The sequence below is a fragment of the Myodes glareolus genome, chromosome 14 (assembly GCF_982192425.1).
Source record: "Myodes glareolus chromosome 14, mMyoGla1.1, whole genome shotgun sequence".
Lineage (NCBI taxonomy): Eukaryota > Metazoa > Chordata > Mammalia > Rodentia > Cricetidae > Myodes > Myodes glareolus.
Window position 1 is genome coordinate 33,350,743 of NC_142039.1, and position 20,524 is coordinate 33,371,266.

Sequence of the window (20,524 nt, forward strand, 5' to 3'; positions counted from 1 at the left end):
AGATAGACCATGAGAATACACACGACACACAGTAGGTTTTCAATGAATATCAACTGTGTTCTAGTAATTAAAAACTCTGAATATTTTCTATTCTTAGTCTTGCATCGTCTTTCAAAAATTCTTTAAAAACAAAATAATTCCCAGCAGAAGATGCTGTCTTAGAAGGCAGAGCTGCTCCCCCCGCCACTCTGTGTGAATGCAACCCTCTCCTTCTGCAATCGTGGGCTGCATGTTGGCTCAGTACAAGGTGCCTGGCTGGTAGAGCAGAGCAGTGTGGTCAATGTCAGCTTAAGGAAGGATGTGGAGGAAGTGACCAAAGGAATGAAGTTACTGGTGTTCAGTGCTAGCGAATCTGGTAAAAGGCGGGAACAGATGAGAGTCATTCCCGAGGATGGTTATTCAGAGAAAGACTGAACAACATAAAGTACTTCTCCACAGCCCTACTATATAGTCCAGCACTGCAGCCACGGGAGGCATGGGTGCTAAAAGGTTGATTTGGGAGACTGCCAGAGCACATGATGCCCAGTCGTTATCTGCTTTAGCTGACAGTGTTGTAGAAGGAGCCATTACCGCAGGACTAGCAGGCAGAATTACATGTGCAGTGTTCTTGCAAACAGTACATCTGGCAGAGGAATGATGTGTGTGAGGCAAGAAGGAAATCTGGTTCAGCACAGCTACCCAGTACTGGTCAAACTTCTAGAGCCTAACATCGGGCAACTACCTACTATTTTTAGACATTTTAGTAGAGCACAGCTTTGGAAAAAAGTTTCCTAGTAACAATCATCTCGATCCCATGTGCACAAATAAAGCCGAAGGCAGCTTATGTTCCCAAAAGAGGATCAGGTACCGTCTCAGTCATACAGACAGTGTAGAGGTCACCAAGTTACAGCATACATGTGACATCGCCCCTAAAGATGGGTACTCCTGACTCAGAAACAATGCTCGAGGAAACAGTCTTGGGTGAGAAAATCTTAGAGAAGAGTAAGAGTCTGGGGGGTTCATGCATGGACTGGCCTGACAAATAGTAAAGCTCACCAGCATGTTAACTGCAGCGGTTCCCAGTCTTCTGGGAGGAAAACAGCTGTATACATCCCTTCCATTGAAGAGACAAGCCCGTGTCCCTAACATCTTTGATTTCCCTAGTACTTATCTGTGAGCACAAAGAACTCATGCCCTCTACATACATGGTTATGGTGAGACGGTACATACATGGTTATGGTGAGATGGTACGTAATCATGGTTCAGTAGATCCATGGAGTATCAACTCAATGATTCTATTTCATATTACTGAAATAATTTGGATAGAATATCCCAAACCGGCTGCATTCGCACACATCGAGACATTCTTTGGACAAGTGTGAAGACTACAGGCATTGTAGAGACACATTTCACCTTCAGACAGCTACACTTCATAATGTTTGTAGGTTAACAAAAATCTAAATGATTTGAGGGAGTGAGAACAATTACCTTCTGTGTAGCACTCAGTGAGCATGACCTCGTTCTGGCAGAGGATGTGGAAATGAACCAAATGCATCCACGTGTGAAAGTGTTTATAGCATTTGTAACAGTTTGCTTACAGAGGCTTCAACCATTCCCTGCCTTAATAAGAAAGACCCCTTTGAGGAGAAAAAAATAAAGAGGATTCTAACAGTCTGATGCAAAAAAAATCAGGCTCCAAGATATATGAAGGGATAGTTTACATTCAGGGCCAGTTTAAAGATGTGAACAGAACAAAAGATACCAGGGAGATGTACGCCCACTTCACTTGTGCCACAAACACCAAAATGTGCAGTTTGGTTTTGATTTTGTTACAGACATCATAGTTCAAAATAGCACAAAGGAATGAAGGAATGTGGAGTTTGTTGAGACAATGGTCTGAGAAAAAGTTACTACAACACTGAGACATCTCTGTCTCTTGGCAGAGCTGCAAGCATCATGGTACCTGGGAAGGGAAGCAGCAAGAAAAATCTTAGCACTCTTTAGCACAATTCTCTGTATTGGGGTATGTTTAATTGGCATGAAATGTTCAAGGCAGATGTTAGAAGGGAAACAACTGTAAAATATGGTTGGCTCATCAAGGCATCACTTGGATTTTATAATCTAAAGTGTTCAGGGCATATTGAAGTTGAGGTGTGATGCGGGAGAATTGTCTATATTCTGTCAATCATATTTTAATAAAACGCTGATTGGCCAGGCAGGCAGTATAGGCGGGAAAGCCAGACAGGAAGTAGAGGTGGAGCAAAGAGACTGGGAGTATTCTGGAAAGCAGGAAGCTCCCTCAGCAGTTCTGCCCAGACCACCGGAGAGGAAAGATGTAAGTTGCCCCACTGGAAAAGGTACTGAGCCATGTGGCTAACGTAGATAAGGATAATGGGGTAACATAAGTTATAAGAGCTAATAAGTAGCCTGACCTAATGGGCCAATCAGTTTATAAACTAATGTAGACTCCGTGTGATTTTCTTTGGGACTTGCTGGTTGTGGGGTACTGGGCGGGACAGAAACCCCAACAAGCCGGCCCCCATGCTACAGAGGTGCCTCATTCCAAAACTTAAATATTAGATTATTTTTTCTCCCTCATTCAAAATAATCACTGACAGTTAATTTATAAGTTTTTTTTTCTTTCCAAGAGAAGAACAACTCTACTAAACTCACTTGCTTACAGAAGAATCTTTATGAGAACAGTCTTAACTGTGCACACCTTGTGGCTAAATCATCTTGGAAATATTCCTCTTACTAGGGACTGCTTGTTTTTAACTTCTGGTGTGGTCAGGGTATAATATTTTCATAATTAAGAGTATTCCTGTTTATTGGGACTACAGAAATATAGCTCTTCTGAATGAACTTATATGACTGTCGTGTTTAAAGTACCATGATGTTTTCTAAAAAGTCACTACTTTAGATAGCTCAGTAGTAAGAGTTTAGCTCTATTTCTAAGCTTATAGCTAGGTTAATCTTGTTTATACTGATTACTTGATGAACACTGAAATAACAGGGTAATCAGCTTGGATATAGACACACCCAAGACAGCCCTCACCTGGAAATGCAAATTGCCAAAATCAGAACCGATGGCGTTGCTACTGGATCACTTATATTCTTGCTTGTTTGTCTCAGTCTCAGGGAGTTTGCTTAAGGTGCCCCTTATTTTCATTTTTATTTGTGGTCTTCATTGTTGTTGCCAGGAGACACCTAAAGTATATCAACAGTGCATACTTTTCCTTTGTAAATGTGGCAGCAGGTCCCCGTTTGCCACTGATTTTATTGTAGTCATGTGTGCTGCAGAAGTCATTCTCAGTATGCTCTTTGGCTGCAACTTATATTTTGAGACATGTCCCCACTTTGTCATGTGTACAGATTTGAATCTATTACAGTTGGCAGCAGTATTAAAAACGGTGACTAAGGGGTCCAGGATTACTCAGCAGTCCTTTCTAGAAATCCCATCTTCTGTTTCTGTCTTCCGCTGCTGAGGAGGCTTTACAGTTGTCTCAAAGTGAGTTCAGGTGGGAGTTCCCTGGAAATCCAGTCCCTTGATTTAGTTGTATTATCTAGTCTAGGATGGAGGGATTCATGCCCTATCTGTGTATAAGTTATATGCTGTCACAATTCAGCTTCCAGTTTGTTTTACTTTTGTAGGTAACTAGAGTCCTTCTGAACAATACACAGCAAATGTTATTAAATATTGAGCGGACCACTGAAGGACAGGATAAACAAAGAGAATACATTTTTGAGGATTTCAAATCAGTAGGTTGAGCAGAGCCTTTTGAGGCTCAATCTTTTGGGGTTGTATTTCTTTCATATTTTGATATTACCATCTACTCATTAAAAAAAAGCGAATTGGTGATCAGCAGAACTGTTTCAGAAAGCAAGCCACAGCTGTTCAGTGCCATGACTGGCAACTATTTAGATTTCTAATTTTTACATGCTTTGGAAAATTATATACCTACACACACAGTCCAAATAATTGCTAACAAACATTGCTTTAGGACTAGGAAAACATGGGAGGGAAAAGTATTGGTTTCAATGGGTGGTTAACTTAATGCCCACAGTATAGGGGTTGCTAAGGCTTAGTTACTTTGAATTTATTTTCCTTTATTATATTCTCTAATACAGAATCATATGGAACTGAGAACAGGTGAAATATTGTTTTCTTGATGTTTATATACTTTAGATTTAATGTAATGGTGCTAATCATCTAAAATAATAGGTAATCCAAATTTAATTTTAAAAAAATTAAAAATTCCTTCTTTCTTGAATACCTTTCTTCTAATACTTTTCCATTCCTTGTTCAGACATGCTGAGTATCTTGTTAGGTGTATGAATTACTATGCAACTGAAATTTTTTCTCAGATATTATCAGTCCTTATTTCAGGATAAATATGGTCTTACCTAGACTCTTAAGTAGATATGGTTCTAAAGATCTTTTTTTTTTTCAAGGTTTCTCTCAACTCTGTCAGTCTTTATGAGTTTTGTTTGTTCTAGAAAAACCTTTAAAGCAGATGAAGTCAAACTGCTGGAACATGATTATACAATTTAAAGATTAGTTTATGCTCCTCTTCCATTCTCCTCCCTTCTGCTGCATACCCTTCCGGCATTCTTATCATAAACTCCTCCAGGCAGAGAGAAATGAGCTATTAACATGACAGCGTTAGTGAGATGTGTGATGGTAGAGCTTGGAACTGTTGATGCTAAAAGATCTCTCCAATTCCCTGTAAGTCTACCTCTTACACAGGAGTTAGTGAGATATGTGATGCGAGAGGCTGGAACAGTTGATGGAAGAAGATCTCTCAGGCTGATTACAGATTCCACCTCCTTCCACTGACCAAATATAGGCTAGCTGGAAACCACCATGCCTCCCCTAGTTTTGTTTAAACTAGCAAATGCTTTATTCAAATAATCCATTAGCTTCCCAGCACAGCAGTCAGCATTGATTTTTTTTTTCCTTTCCAAGCTGGAATACTCATTTCTAAACAAGCTGTCTTGGCGCTCCTCCACCCCCTCAAACTCTTACCCTCTGTTTTCCCTCCAGGGCCCCATCACACTCAACATTCTTCTCCTTGGTGAAACACAGAATGAAGGACACAGAGACTTGTAGGTTTGGGATAGTGAGCTGCTCTAACCTGGCACCTTCTACTCCCAAAGAAAAACTGACTTCTATAAAGAGATCTCCTGATTGTACTGTTCGAACCAACCTAGAGATCTTCTGTGCGGCTCTGCAGTGTCAGCAGCTCCTTAGCTACACATGATTCCAAACACAATCCTTTTATAGTCTTGACCGAGAGCCAGCTTCTGCTTCCAGCTAGACCCAGTGACTGCTGCAGTTCAAGACAGCTCATTCTGTCCTAGAACTTTCTTTTCTATTCAGCTGACAGAAGCAGGGCTCTGGAATCCTTAAATATCCCAGGGAATATAATGACTCAGCTCACAACACTGAGTCTGGGGAGCAAGTCTCAGCATTGCTGGGCCCAGTACTTTGCTGTTCTGGTTTTGCAATTTTTTACAGGTGTACTAATCATAGCTCTCTAGAGGAACAGGACCAATGACATTATATATGATGTACGTGTGCACTTGTGTGTGCCTGTGCATGTGTGTGTGTGTGTGTGTAATAATTACATCAGCTTGAATATAGTAACAATAGCAGAACCATAAGAGAGCTAAGAACCCATTAATTACTTGGCCATTGATGCTGGTTGCCTCAGTAGTCCAAATCTGGTACTGGAAGCCAGAATGGTTCTTTGAGAGCTGCTGGATTCTAGTCCCATATGTGATCCTGGATACTCTGCATCTGATAACAGTCTAGGAGCAGCACCAGTCCCAACAGGTGCTGATTAATTCCTGGAAAGAGGGAAGGATGAGCAAGTAAAAGGTAAGATTTTCCATCTGTCTTATCATTGGTATCTGTGATGCTACCAGCAGTGCCACCTACAATCAGGGTAAATCTCTCCACATCAATCAATCAATCAATCAATCAATCAATCAATCAGGACTCTTCTGGCGAGGTTCTCTACTCAGTGATTCTAATTTGTGTGGCAAGTATCACTGAAACCAACTACAATAACAGGTGCATACATTATGAAGGTACCTGCCAAAGTCAACCAATGAATTTGGTTCTGGTTTAAATTAACCCTTACTGAATTTTTCTTCTTCTTACATGTTTGAGGGAAGTTTACCAGACTTAACTGGAGGAAAGCATATGCACTCTGTGACCAAAGACTCTTCTATATAACCCAACACTGCCCTGGGAACTGTTATCATTCCCAGATTATGAATTTGAAGCACAGATCAGGGTAGTATCCTGTGGTGAGGATGGTGATCTGGCCGCATTTTCAGAGCAAAGTCTTTGATTGAGACTGTGAGTGGTCCGGACTGTGAGTAATCATGTAAATGTGGTATTTCTTTACTGTGTTCTAATGTGTGTGCAACTTTCCATGATTTTCACAATGAACCCATAGTTCATGCCCTCTTTATTTGATGATGCTCTTATCTTTGCAGGTGTCATAAGGAGACCACATCTCTCTTTCTGGAGTTATGGAGCTTGTTAGGAGGCAGACATAATGCCACACCCTTGGAGCCTATAGATAAGCATATTACACTGCATCCTAGGTATGTTACAAAATGACCTTCCCTCTTTGCTTTGATCAGTTCTCTTAGACCAAGATTCTAGGGCTACATGCTAGCCTATCAGTACTGTGTGGATATAGCTGGGGGCATGGAGTCGAATGGCTCAGAAACTTTCATGCTACCCCTGGCAAAATGCCCTCTTGTCATGTTTCTGAGGTGGTGAGAAAGGAACAACCTAATTCTGAGTGTCTTTTACTCCATGGTATTTTGGGGTGGGGGTGGGACAGTGACCACCACTGTTTAGGATAAGCATGGTTGCTGGAAGAATAGGATTCAGGATGGAGCATCACAATAAACAAACAAACACATAGAATGAAGCTAACAAAATGGCTCAGATTATAAAAGTTTGATAATGGAACTTGTGGTGGCAGAAAAGAATCAACTCCTCAGAATTCTCCGAGCTCCATTTGCAGGTCATGGCACCCACACCTTTCCCCCAATAATAATAACAAATAAAAAAAGTCACAGCTCATTCAGTTCATAATTTAAAAATTGAAGCCAAGTGTTCAGTGAACTATAAGCACATGTTTCTGTTTTTTCAAAGCATATGTTTTTCAGAATTTTAAGGTTGTGTGCTATGATGGGTCAAGACTTCCATCAGGGAGAAATAGAAATTATCCTGATGCATTTGTTTCTATGTACGTCGTGTTGCTTGAACAACGAGGTAATTATTGTCGTAATGAAAGTTTTCTTCCTTTTCCATTGGAATATATTCTTTGTACGTAGTGTTAAACTGCATACAGGCAATTTCTTTTAAGAATATCATATACTTTGTTTATATTTGTCAAGTTCCTGTTTTCTCTCTCTAGCACCACAATTCCTTCTAGCCTGGATAGTCTCCTTCCCCCTGTCTCCCTTCTGCTTCTATATCATGAATTTGTATTTCTGTAAAGGATTTTCAGACCCATAATTAAGAGAAAGCACATGGTATTTGTCTCTATAGTTTGATTTTCTTAATATGATTATTTCTGTAGTATTTATTTTCAAACAGAACATACCCACTGTCTGTATTCATCTATCTGTTGACAAACACCTATGCTGATTCAGCAACGAGGCTCATAATGCTGCAGGTAGCTTGGCTGTGCAGCCTCTCTGTGGTATGTTGGTCTGGAGTCTGTTGGGTATAAACAAGACAAATGGAGTTCTGTGGTTATGTTTTTGAGGACCCTCCGTGTTTATTTCCAGGGTGATGGCACAGGTTTATAGTCCCATCAGCAGTATGTAAAAGTTCTCTTTCTTCTACACACTCACCAATATTTAGCATTGCTTCTTTTTCTAATGATAGCCATCCTGACTGGGATGATAAAAAAATTCAATGTTTTAATTTGCATTTTCCTAGTCTCTGAGGATAGTGCATCTTTTATTACATAATCATTATATTTCATTTTTTGATAATTGTCTGTTCCTTTTCACTAACCTATTTATTAATTAGGTTTTTAGGTATTTAGTTTTGAGAGTGTTTTATATAGTCTAGATACTAATCCTATTTCCAAGGTATAGTTATCAAATGTTGTCTGCCATTCTGTAATCTTAATTTACTCAATTAATTGTATGATTGCATGTGCAGACGGTTTCTAATGTCATGTAATTTTATTTGTCAATTTCCTGAGTTACTAGACTGTTTCAGAAAGCCCTTCCTTACATCTGTATCTTTACATGTTTACATGTAACATTTCAGAGTTTCAAGTCTTACTTTAAGTATTTAATCCACTTTGAACTGACTTTTGTATGAGATGAGAAATATAAATCTAGCTTTGTTCTTCTACATACCAGTATTCATTTTCCTAGTAACATTCATTTAAGAGGCTATCTTTTCTTTAATGTATGTTTTTAGCATGCTTGTTAAAAATTACACCAGTGTAGGTATAATCTCATGTCTTCCATTCTATTTCATTCATCTACATGTCTGTATTTTTGTCAGTACTGTGCGGCTTTTGTTACTATGACTCTATTGTATAAACCGAAGTCAGGCATTATGGTAACTCCAGTATTGGCCCCTATTCCCAGTTTCCCAACCAATCCAGAATCATTTTGGCTATCCAGAGTATTTTGTGCTTCCATATGTATTTTAGATTGTCTTTCTCTCTCTGTGGAGAATGTCATTGGAATTTTAATGGGGGTTATATTGAACCCATTGTTCTTTTTTTAATAATACATACATTTTTACTGTTGGTGTCAAACTAAGACCATGTCAGATGGTGTTTACATTTTCTGGTGTCTTTTTTTTTAAATCTTCCTTCATCTAGGTTTTAAAATTGTCATCTTTTACTTCCATTGTTATATTTAACCCTAGTTTTTTTTATTTAAAAAAAACTATTTTGAACGGAATTATTTTCGGATTTTGTTCTTTTCAGGTTTTAATTGATATAGAAAAATATATTGACCTTCTAAAATTGATTTTGTACCCTGCTACTTTTAACATGTTTCTTCATCCTAAGAGATTTCTGGTGAGGTCTTCAGGGTCTCTGAAGTACAGGATCTTATGATCAGCAGGTGGGGATGGTTTGATTTCATCTGTTCTGATTTGTTTTTCTTTCATTTATGTCTCTCATCTCATCGTCTTGTCTATAGCTAAAACTTGAAGCATTATAAAGAATAAGACTAGAAAGAATGGACACCCAGGCTAGAAGCTGTCCAAGGTAGAACCCCCCTGTCACTTATGAGAGAGCTGGAGCCAGCAGTCATAGGCGGTGGAGAGCTGGTTCCATCCCTCATGGAAGAGTTAACCCTGTCCCTGCTCCAGACATACTAAGGCTCTCCTCAACTGATAGCTTCTGGTGCAGATGCAGGCAAAGGAAAACTCATTCCCCTTCAGGGACCTGAATACTAGAAATATGACTGTGTTCCAGTGAATATATGGACAACATGAAGTGGACTTTTTTGTAGGGGTGGGTGTATGGGTGAGGGGGAGGATGTAGAAAGATTGGGAGGTGAGCGGGATGTGGTGCATGATGTGAGACTCCCATATAATCAATAATTTTTTGGAGGGGGAATGGACACCATTGCCTCTGTTGACTTTAGTAGAAATATTTTGAACTCAGCTAGTTAATATAATGGTAGCTATGAGTTTGTAACATACAGCTTTTATGGTGAAGGATGATCCTTCCAATCTTATTTTCTTTAGAGACTTTCTATGAAGGGATGTTGGACTTTATCAAATGCCCTTTATGTGTTTGTTGAGAAGATCAATTGATTGATTATTATTGTGATGTATTATATTTATTCAATTACATCTTGCATTACTGTATGTTTTGCTGTGATAAAAACAGAGGGATTTATGGAAGTTTACTGTGTTTATGCTTCCAGAGTGAGAGTACATAATGTTAAAGAAACAAGATCGATAGAAGTCACATCCATTTTCAGCTACAAGCCCAAAACAGAGGAGTGAATTGGAAGTGGGTCGAAGTGGATATAAAAGCTCAAAGCCCGCCCCAATGATGTGCTTCCTCCAGCAAATATTTATTTCCTAAGGGTTCCAAATTCTCACCATGCAGTACTACCAAATGGAAACCAAATGTTGAAATACCAAAGGGGAAACTTTCTTAGTCAAACTATCACACATGGTAAGACATTTTTTTCTTTTCTGGAATGAAGTCCAATTGGCCATGGTGAGAGATTTTTTAAAAATCTTTAGCTTAATTTTTAAAAATTACTTTATTGAGAATATTCTAATACATGTTTATCAGAGAAATTGTCCTAGAATTTGTACTTGTATGTTTTTGATATTAATTTAATACCGGATTTGAAAAATGGAAAATGAGTTTGGCAGTATTCCTTCCCTTTCTAATGTAAACTAAGTGTATTATGAAAAGTTTTTGTTTCCATTCCTCTCTATGGTTGAATTGATCCATGAATCCATCTCAGCCCCGGGCTTCTTTCTTTCTTTTTTGTTGGAAATCGTTTGCGACTGCTTTAGTCTCACTGCTTCTTGTAGATCTATTTAAGTAGTATATATTTGAGTATTTTAATTGTATTATCTCAAGTTTCTAGAAATGTATACATTTTAATATTTTGTAATTTACTAGAATTTACATTTTAAAGTAGTTCTTAATAATTCTCTGGATTTGTTTGGTATCTGTTCTAATTCCTCCTTTTCATCTCTAACTTTATTTAGATTTAGTCTCCTTTTCTTTGTGATAATTCATCTAATAGTTTTTTGATCTTGTTTATCTTTTCATTAATTCTTTGAATTCTTTTTGTGTTTGTGTATTTTTATTATTTATAAATAATAAAAATTATTATCTTTATTTATTATTTCATTCCTTCTGTTGATTTGGGTTTAGCTTGTTCTAATTTGTCTTAGACTTTGGTGTAGCAACAAGTTATTTATTTCATATTTGTCTGAATTTTTAAAACATTATCTTTTTGGATAATTTTTCACACAAAATCACTTACATCATCTTCACCCTATCCTCTAAAGCTTCCAAATTCCTCCTATGTTCCCTAAATCCTAATTTATGACCTCCTATTCTTTAATTAGTGTTACATACATCTATGGTCTTTCTTTCTTTCTCTCTCTCTCTCTTTCATCTATCTCCATCCTGCTGGTTCATTTAGTCTTGTTCATATATACTTATATTTGATGTTGACCTCTTGGGATTAGATAACCTATCAGAGGGCTCACCCCTGGAGAAGAATGATACTTCGTCTTATGCAACCAATAATTGCCTATAACTCTTCATCTACAGATGAGGGCTCCCTGAGATTTTCCTCATTTAAGCTGGCATATCAGCTAATTCCATTATGCACATTTTGTTTAGAAAGGCACATTATTAACTTTCACTGGTACAATTTCTTGTCATATCTTGTAGCAGACATCCTGATCTTCTGATTCTTACAACTCTATCCCATCTGTGACACTATCCGAATCTTAGGTTTTCAGCTTGTTCTGTAGATGTATCAAGTGACTGGGCATAGGACACTCATTTTTTTCTGTATTTTGACCAGTTATGGATTTCTGTGAGAGTTACCATCTGGTGCAAAAAGATTTTCTTTTGATGGGAGTTGCTACTTTTATCTGTGTGGATATAAAAATAGGTATTTAGAATGGTGGGAATTATACTGGTTTAGGAAATTGGCAGTATTAGGTTCTCCTATAGGGTCCATAACCTCACCATCTACAGGTAGTTGGCTACATTTATGACTCTAGGCATTAATTTCATCCTATTGAATAGGATCAAAGTCTAATTAGGTGGCCATTGCTACCTCCAACATAAAAGTCTTAGACAGATATTTTCATGCATATCAGTGTTGTGTATCAGGTGGTAGGGTTTTTAATTGCTTTCCTATGTTGGCAGCTTGCATAGCATCTTCTAATGCTATGAAAGCTAGCTACTCTTAAAGGAAGAAGCCTTCAGATTAGTTCCACCACATTGCCTCTAAGTCCTGTATCCAAACTATGTTGTCACTTCAACCTTAGGATTTTACCCTCAATTTCTGAAAGATAACCATGGGAAAGAACAATAGCCTAATATGTTTTGAGAATCTATTTTATTCCTTTGACCGACAACTCAGAGGCAGGTTTCCCACATGTGGTGCTTGGGATTTTGTCAGATAGTTAGTGGCTCTTGGGAAAAACATTATTACCCCAAGTGATGTGACTTTATTGATATTGTTACATTGTTACATCTGTGTTTTTAAGGGAACAGAAAGCATTGTTTCCCTATGGCTTTTCCCATCATCCTTGGCGTTCTTTATCCTTCCTCTTCTCCTTCTTCAGATAATGTGTCCTCCAAATACTTTCCGCATTCCACTCTTTTTTTTTCAAAGTTTATTAAAATATAAACGTTTCCATTTTCGCCCCTCCTCCCAACACCCTCCCACTCCCCCCACTCCCTCTCCTCTTCCCTCTCCATCCCTAAGAGCAGTCAGGGTTTCCTGCCCTGTGGGAAGTTCAAGTTCCTCCCCCCTCCCTCCAGGTCCAGGAAGGTGAGTATCCAAACAGACTGGATCCCAAAAATCCAGTATATGCAGAGGAAACAAGTCCCAGTGTCATTGTTAATGGCTTTTCAGAAAGACTTCGGGCCAGCCACATTCAGAGAATCCAGCCTCCTCCAGAGAATCTGGTTGGATCAAGCGCTCCTTCAGTCCCAGTCAACTGGCCTTGGTGAACTCTCATTAGATCAGTCCCCTTGTATCAGTGGGTGATCGCTCCCCTTGCCGTTCTGATTTGCTTTTTCACGTTCTTCCTCCTTCTGTTCCTCCTTTGGACCTTGGGGGGCTCAGTCCGGTGCTCCAATGTGGGTCTCCGTCTGCATCGCCATCCATCGCCGGATGAAGGTTCCCTCTGATCTTGCCCTCCCTGCTCACGTTCTTCTTCCTGCTGCTTCTCGGTTGAACCTAGGGAGTTAAGTCCAGTGTTCCAACGTGGGACCCCATCTCTATCTCCATCTATTCCCAGATGAAGGATCTATGGTGATAAGCAAAATATTCATCAGTATGGTTATGGGCCAAGGCCAGTTCAGGCACCCTCTCCTCTGCTGCCCAGGAAACAATCTGGGGATCTCTCCTTGGACCTGGGATCCCATTTACAATCAAGTCTCTAGTAAACCCTAAACTGACTTCCATAGTTGAGATATATTCTTCCCTGAACCCATTTCTATCCTTCCTCCCTCCCCCTCTCCCAGTCCTCCGAGCATTTCCCATTCCTCCCCTGCTCCCTTCTCTCTAACCTCCTACCCTTCCAACTACCCTCCCAACCCCCCATGCACCCTTGGTTACCTGGAACTCTTGTCTATTTCCAATCTTCAGGAGGAAAACTACCTGAATTTTCTTCAGGTTCACCGTCTTATTTAGCTTCTCTAGGATCACGAATAATAGGCTCAAAGACCTTTAATTATGGCTAGAATCCACTTATGAGTGAATACATACCTTATTCCTCTTTTTGGGTCTGGCTTACTTGACTCAGTAAAACGTTTTCTTTTTCTTTTTCTTTTTTCTTTTTCTTTTTCTTTCTTTCTTTATTTATTTAATTAATTTTTACTGGGAACCCCTCAAGAATCAAGTCTCTTGCAAACCCTAGAATGGCTCTCTTAGTTGCGATATAAACTTCCCTGCTCCCATAACCATCCTTCCTCCCTCCCCCCTCCCATTCCCCCAAGCCATCCCCAATTCTCGCCCTCTCCCCTCACCCTAACCATCTTCCCTTACTTCCACCCCCCACCCCCCATGCACCCGACTTTGCTTGGCAATCTTGCCTAGTTCTATTATCCAGGAGGATAACTATATAAATTTTCTTCAGGTTCACCTTCTAATCTATCTTCTCTAGGATCACTAATTATAGACCCAAAGACCTTTAACTATGGCTAGAATCCACTTATGAGTGAGTACATACCATATTCCTCTTTTTGGGTCTGGGTTACCTCACTCAGTAAAGCGTTTTCAATTTCCATCCATTTGCACGCAAAATTCAAGATGTCATTGTTCTTTACCACTGAGTAAAACTCTAATGTGTATATGTTCCACACCTTCTTTAACCATTCTTCTATTGAGGGGCACCTAGGTTGTTTCCATGTTCTGGCTATTACAAATAGTGCAGCTATGAACATAGTTGAACAAATACTTTTGTAGTATGATAGGGCATCTCTTGGGTATATTCCCAAGAGTGGAATTGCTGGGTCCTGAGGGAGGTTGACTCCCAGTTTCCTGAGAAACGGCCACACTGATTTCCACAGTGGCTGCACAAGTTTGCATTCCCACCAACAATGGATGAGTGTTCCCCTCATTCCACATCCTCTCCACCGCATTCCACTCTTAATAGCATATGTGTCCTACCATCTTCCTTCTCACTCATGTTCCTGTTTTGTGTTCATGGTTTCTCAAGTTACTGCAGGTTGCATACTCACATCTAAACATGTGGACCTAAGAACCGCAAATAAGAAAGAACATGTGGCATTTGTCTTTCTGGGTCTGGGCTCCGTTCCCACTATAATGTTTGTAATTCCATCCATTTACCTGCATATTTTCTGATTTTAGTTTTATTTACAGCTGAATAGAATCACATTGCGTGTGTGTACATTTCAATATCTATTCATCACCTGGAGGGCATTTAGTTTTTTTCCATTTTCTCACTCATCTGAAGAGTGTGCCCATGAACATGACTGAGCAAGCCTTTGAGGAATAAGACGTTGAGGTCTTTAGGCACACATTAAGCAGTGGCATGACTGAGTCTTATGGGAGTTCTACTCTTAGCTTTTTCAGAATGCTTCACATGAATTTGCACAGTGGCTGTCCCAGTTTGCAGTTCTACTTTCCCCCACATCTTCACCCTCATTTGTTTTCCTAATTTATAGCTCTACATGTTCCTCTCAGGAGCATTTTCATTGTCTACCATAGGATCTGGCATGTTTTAAATTCAGTTCTAGGGATTTTTTTTAGTCACTTTCCTCCCACAAGTTTCCTCAGTGAGCCTTCATCATCACATCACGTGTTTTTCTTTTTTTTCTTTTTTCTTTTTTTCCTTATTTATTTATTTAAAGAATTTACACTTCCTCCCCTCCTCCCAATACCCTCCCACTCCCCCCAATCCTTCTCCTCCTCCCTCACCATTCCCAAGAGCAGTCAGGGTTTCCTGCCCTGTGGGAAGTCCAAGTTCCTCCCCTCTCCCTCCAGGTCCAGGAGGGTGAGCATCCAAACAGGCCAGGATCCCCAAAAGTTAGTCCATGCAGACAAAACAAGACCCAGTGCCATTGTCAATGGCTTCTCTGTCAGCCCCCATGTCAGCCACATTCAGAGAATCTGGTTTGATCACATGCTCGTTCAGTCCCAGTCCAGCTGGCCTTGGTGAGCTCTCATTAGATCAGTCCCCTTGTATCAGTGGGTGAACGCACCCTTCGCGGTCCTGACTTCCTTTTTCATGTTCTCCTTCCTTCTGCTCTTCATTTGGACCTTGGGGGCTCAGTCCAGTGCTCCAATGTGGGTCTCCGTCTCTATCTCCATCCATCGTAGGATGAAGGCCCCCTCTGATTTTGCTTTCCTTGCTCACGATCTCCCTCCCTCTGCTTCTCATTTGGACCTAGGGAGTTAAGTCCAGTGTTCCAATATGTGTCTCTGTCTCTGTCTCCATCCATCGCCATATGAAGGTTCTGTGGTGACATGCAAAATATTCATCAGTATGGTTATGGGCCAAGGCCAGTTGAGGCACCCTCTCCTCTGCTGCCCAGGAAACAATCTGGGGACCTCTCCTTGGGCCTGGGAACCCCTCCAGAATCAAGTCTCTTGCAAACCCTAAAATGGCTCCCTTAGTTGAGATATCAACTTCCCTGCTCTCATAACCATCCTTCTTCCCTCCCCCTCTCCCATTCCCCCAAGCCATCCCCAATCCTCCCCCTCTCCCCTCTCCCTAACCATTTCCCCTTACTTCCACCCCCCACCCCCCATGCACCCAAGTTTGCCTGGCAATCTTGTCTACTTCTAATATCCAGGAGGATAACTACATGATTTTCTTCAGGTTCACCTTCTTATTTAGCTTCTCTAGGATCACGAATTATAGACTCAAAGACCTTTAACTATGGCTAGAATCCACTTATGAGTGAGTACATACCATATTCCTCTTTTTGGGTCTGGGTTACCTTACTCAGTAAAGCGTTTTCTATTTCTATCCATTTGCATGCAAAATTCAAGATGTCATTGGTTTTTACCGCTGAGTAAAACTCTAATGTGTATATGTTCCACACCTTCTTTAACCATTCTTCTATTGAGGGGCACCTAGGTTGTTTCCATGTTCTGGCTATTACAAAGAGTGCAGCTATGAACATAGTTGAACAAATGCTTTTGTAGTATGATAGGGCATCTCTTGGGTATATTCCCAAGAGTGGAATTGCTGGGTCCTGAGAGAGGTTGACTCCCAGTTTCCTGAGAAACGGCCACACTGATTTCCACAGTGGCTGCACAAGTTTGCATTCCCACCAACAATGGATGAGTGTTCCCCTCACTCCACATCCTCTCCAGCATAGGCTATCATTGGTGTTTTTGAATTTAGCTATTCTGACAAGTGTAAGATGGTATCTCAAAGTTGTTTTGATTTGCATTTCCCTGATCGCTAAGGAGGTTGAGCATGACCTTAAGTGTCTTTTGGCCATTCGAAGTTCATCTGTTGTGAATTCTCTGTTCAGTTCAGTACCCCATTTTTTAATTGGGTTAATTAAAGTTTTAGTGTCTAGTTTCATGAGTTCTTTGTATATTTTGGAAATCAGACCTTTGTCTGATGTGGGGTTGGTGAAGATCTTCTCCCAGTCCGAAGGTAGCTTTTTTGTCTTACTGACAGTGTCCTTTGCTTTACAGAAGCTTCTCAGTTTCAGGAGGTCCCATTTATTCATTGTTTCTCTTATTGTCTGTGCTACTGGGGTTCTACTTAGGAAGTGGTCTCCTGTGCCTATATCTTGTAGACTACTTCCCACTTTATCTTCTATCAGGTTCAAAGTGGACAGATTAATGTCAAACTTCTTCACAGACCTTGAGAGAACAATAATCAAGTTTATATGGCAAAACAAAAAACCCAGGATAGCCAAAACAATCTCATACAATAAAGGAACTTCTGGAGGCATTACCATCCCTGACTTTAAACTCTATTACAGAGCTACAGTATTGAAAACAGCTTGGTATTGGCATAAGAACAGAGAAATCGACCTATGGAATCGAACAGAAGACCCGGATATTAACCCACAAACCTATGAACACCTGATTTTTGACAAGGGAGTTAAAGGTATACAATGGAAGAAGGAAAGCATTTTTAACAAATGGTGCTGACATAACTGGATGTCAACCTGTAGAAGGATAAAAGTAGATCCATATATATCACCATGCACAAAACTCAAGTCCAAATGGATTGAAGACATCATGTGTTTTTCAATCTCCACGAGTTTATGCATATTCTGTGGTTTCTCGTAGCCTTGATTTGTACTTTTAGTTTATTATGGTCAGATAAAATATAAGAATTTTTTCTAATTTTCTTGTTTGGAGACTTGCTTTGTGTCATAAAATGTACTGTACTTTAGAGATAGCTCTGGAACTTCTGAGAAGAATATGTATGTTGTAGCATTTAGGGCAAATATTCTGTAACTGTCTGTTTTTTATTTTTTTGTAGTGTCATTGGCTTACAATATCTTCTTTTATTTGTTAAAAAGCACAAAATTTTATTCGGAAGAATAAGGTGCTAATATTGGAGGTAATGAATCAGTAGTACTTCTGAGTGACCACAGACAGTAGGTCCTGTATGGTTTAATTTTATTTTTGAAATTATAATGTAATTACTACATTTCTCCCTTCTCTTTCCTCCTTCCAAATCATTTTTTATACCTGTCTCCATGTCCTTCAAATTCATGATTCCCTTTAAAAACTAATTGCTTTTGCATGTATACATTTGTATATAAACATATATATTCCTAAGTAGAACCTGATCAGTTCATATAATGATACCTATATTTAAGTTTTCAGGTCTTACCATTTGGCACTGAACAACCACTTGGTAAACATTTCTCTGGAGAAGAACACTTTGCCTTGCCCATTTCCACATTTTCTCACATGCCTGTAGGTTTTTGTGTAGTGCTAAGACATCATGGGCTTTTCCTTGTCCACTTTGCCAGGTCCATTGGTTCATTGTTAAGTTCATATTTGGGAAGTTATGGTGATGATACTTTAGTAGTACAGTTTCTGATGTTACTAGGAGATATATTCTTATCTTAGATCTTATAGTCTTTATTGGCCCCTCTTCCCCAGGGTTCTTTAAGCCTCAGGTGCAGGAGTGTTTTGGAGATGTTTCGGGGGTTGTCATCTAAAACTATCATTTTGACTGGTTGTGGTTTTCTGTAGTGGTCTCTGTCTATTGCAAAGAGAAGTTTCCTTGATGAGGGGTGAAGACTACATTTGTTTATGAGTATAAGAACAAATGTTTATAGATTTCTGTTAGGGATTATGCTGGCTTAGCAATTAAATGTTGTAGATTCTCCTCCAATAACTTCATTAGGGCTGAGAATTAGCTAGGTTTCTTATACCAGTCTGATTTACATCTTATTGAGTGGCTCTTAAGTTCAATTAGAGAGTCATTGGTCACTGCAAAAGTATGTGTGCCACTACTGTACCAGTAGGGTTATGGTACCATCCAGTTAATGTCATTGTTAATAGGCATAATAGCTGGGTAGGACTAGGGGTTCCTTCCCTCCTTTGGAAGCTTGCATGGTGACTTTTGGGACCATGAAGCTAGTCCTCAAATAATGGAAACTCAGGTTAAGTTTAGGGGATCCCTGGTCCCTGTTTCTGAAGTACATAGTGTCTTCTGCAATAGGGCTTTATTTTCCACCTCTGTGGACTAACCAAGGCCAACAGCAATAGCTTGTGTATTTTGGCAGGTGTGTGGGACAGTCCTGACCAACAACTCAAAAAAAAGGCTTTTCATGTCTGATACATACATAACAAAAAGGCTTTTGTTAGGTGATCTTTGCCTCTTTGAGGGAGCACCATCATCCCAAATGAAAAAAGTTCACTCAAACCATGTGTGTATATTTGTACATAGAACTATGTGTATTCTAGGTTATTTTGGTAAATTAATAGTATGATTCTTTTTCAGATATCCCAACTGTTCCTTTACTCTCCTCTCACCTTCCTTTGTATTTACTTCACTGATGTGGATTCCCGTGTGTATGCTGTGAATACCATTGGTGAATAAATAAACTGCCTTGGGCTGTTGATAGGGCAGGGTAGAGCTAGGTGGGAAAAACTAAACTGAATGCTGGGAGAAAGGAGGTGGAGTCACGGAGAAACCATGTAGCCCCATTGGAGCTGGATGGAACTTTACCCAGTAAGCCCCAGCCAAGTGGCGATACTCAGATTACTAGAAATGGGTTAAATTAAGAAGTAAGAGTTAACCAATAAGAAACTAGAGCTAATGGGCCAAGCAGTGATTTAATTAATACAGTTTCTGTGTGATTATTTTGGGTCTGAGCAGCCGGAAACAAACAAACGGCCTCCTGCAACACTTCCCTACCCTTCCCTAAAGAGTCCCTATTTTCCATTTCCACTACCAGACCACTTGTACTATCCCCCCATTTCTTTTGTATTTATACACCTCCTGCTCCCTAAGGAGCCTCTCTTTCCCATTTTTCTGATCAGATCACTTACACCCTGCTATTCTCTCTATCGTTCCACAAGCTTCTTATCCTGGCAATGGCCCCATTTTTTTTTTCTGGTTTCTGAAGTAACTACAAGCTATGTACTCACATCTGAAGATTTGGAGATAGGAGTCTCAGGTAAGAGAGAACATGTGACTTTAGTCTGTCTGAGTCTGGATTTCATCTTTCTTTACAGCTGAAAATATTCCATAGTATATACGACCACATTTTCATTATCCATTTGTTGCTTGTAGGACACTTAAGTTGTTTCCATTTCCTACCTATTGTTAATAGAGATGCAATGAATGTTGCCGAGAAAGCAAGTGTAGAGTAATTTAGAATACCTTTTCTCATTCTTTTACCCTAAAGTTATGTTTGAGTCACCATTGAGGCAGTAAAAGTTTTGCCCTATTAAGTCAATCTACTAGTCTATTCACTTGATTGGAGAAGTCAGACAATTAACAGTCAGAGTTATTACTGAAAAGTGTACATTAATTCCTGCTATTTTGCTTTATTAGTACTTTTCTAACTGTAGGTTGCTTGTTTACTGTCACAGTGCCATCTATTCTTTCTAATGGACTCTTGGGCGTGCTCTCTGAGAGCACTAATCAATAACAACAGCAAAGGGGCTAGAGAGATGGACCAATGGTTAAGCACATTTACTCGTTTTATAGAGGACTTGAGCTGGGTTCCCAGCTCTCATCTCAGGTGGCTCCTACTTCAAGAAATCCATTGTCTCTGGGTACTGTGGGCATCTGACCTCACCTGTATAAGACCAGTACACAGTTGCATACACATACATAATT

General features: G+C 39.7%; 1 pseudogene; it reads left to right on the forward strand.

Annotated features, from left to right (window-relative positions):
• The first annotated feature begins 793 nt into the window (after nucleotides 1–793).
• Nucleotides 794–1,846, forward strand: LOC125417559 (guanine nucleotide-binding protein G(i) subunit alpha-3 pseudogene; annotated as a pseudogene).
• Nucleotides 1,847–20,524: the final 18,678 nt, after the last annotated feature.